The sequence below is a fragment of the Eurypyga helias genome, unplaced genomic scaffold (assembly GCF_000690775.1).
Source record: "Eurypyga helias isolate BGI_N326 unplaced genomic scaffold, ASM69077v1 scaffold47915, whole genome shotgun sequence".
Lineage (NCBI taxonomy): Eukaryota > Metazoa > Chordata > Aves > Eurypygiformes > Eurypygidae > Eurypyga > Eurypyga helias.
In genome coordinates this window covers 1-405 of record NW_010250520.1, presented here as the reverse complement: position 1 = coordinate 405, position 405 = coordinate 1, and positions in this window count along the sequence as shown.

The window sequence follows — 405 nt, the reverse complement described above, 5'->3', positions numbered from 1 at the left end:
GTAGGGAAAAAAAACAGGACACATTTGCATGAGAAGCATACATTTTGAGAATATGTAAGCCTCAGTGGATCAGAGCACATGACTGTGCTGCAATACTTCTGGCATGTCCTTAAATTTACTTCTTGCCCCACAGAGGTGTTAAGAAAGACAGAAAACATGATCTAGAATACATGCCTTTATGTGCTCTTAACATTAAAGGACAAAAACATTGTCATAACTGGGATTCAGAACTGTTACACTGAGAAACCTGCCAAAGTTACAAGTGCTGAGAGGGTAACTGGGTACACAGCTTCTAGAGAACATGCTTCACCACCACTACCAGAAGTCATTCCGTACACATGCCTGCTTTACAAAAGTTCCTTCGGTACCAGAGGACTTAGGCCTCATCCTCCTCTCCTTCCTCTT